This window comes from Octopus bimaculoides, chromosome 5 (genome assembly GCF_001194135.2).
Source record: "Octopus bimaculoides isolate UCB-OBI-ISO-001 chromosome 5, ASM119413v2, whole genome shotgun sequence".
NCBI lineage: Eukaryota > Metazoa > Mollusca > Cephalopoda > Octopoda > Octopodidae > Octopus > Octopus bimaculoides.
Genome location: NC_068985.1, coordinates 111,448,995 through 111,449,732, shown reverse-complemented (window position 1 = coordinate 111,449,732; position 738 = coordinate 111,448,995). Strand labels below are relative to the sequence as shown.

At 43.0% G+C, this 738-nt stretch overlaps 1 protein-coding gene across 4 annotated transcripts in view; it reads right to left on the bottom strand.

The window, feature by feature from the left end:
• LOC106876744 (GATA zinc finger domain-containing protein 16) overlaps nucleotides 1-738 on the bottom strand; it is a 98,241-nt gene that overhangs the window by 88,939 nt on the left and 8,564 nt on the right. The gene's annotated exons all lie outside the window — the stretch shown is intronic.

Here is a 738-nt window from a genome sequence, read left to right as displayed (position 1 = left end):
AAACACAAACACACACACACACACACACATATATATATGTATATATATACATATATATGACGGGCTTCTTTCAGTTTCCATCTACCAAATGCACTCACAAGGCTTTGGTCGGCCCGAGGCTATAGTAGAAGACACTTGCCCAAGGTGCCACGCAGTGGAACTGAACCCGGAACCATGTGGTTGGTAAGCAAGCTACTTACCACACAGCCACACCAATACTTATCGCCAAGCTAACATGACTGTCCAGAAAAATAGGACGAATGCTGCCGTTGATTAGCTCCAAGAGGCCATCGCCTCTAGCTAGCTATGTGACACACGAACCTGTGTCCATTATAACCTTCGAACATGGGATGTCAGCCGCTTCCCCTTGCTGGTCTGACATCTACAGACTATCAATGTAGAGCAGCCGAACCCAGCAGACGTCGCTACTAACCGTCTCCCTGTTCGAAGGTTATAATGGACACAGGTTCGTGTGTTACATAGCTATCAAGAGGCGATGGCCTCTTGGAGCGAATTAACGGCAGCATTCGTCTTATTTTTCTGGACTGCCATGTTAGCTTGGCGATAACAATATGCAGTACCGCTTCTGTAGTCTCCTTTAGAGAGACCTAGAAATAATATATATATATATATATATATATATATATAATATATATATATAAACTTTTATATTAGACTGCGGCCATGCTGGAACATTGCCTTGAAGAACTTTTAATCGAATGAATCGATACTAGGACC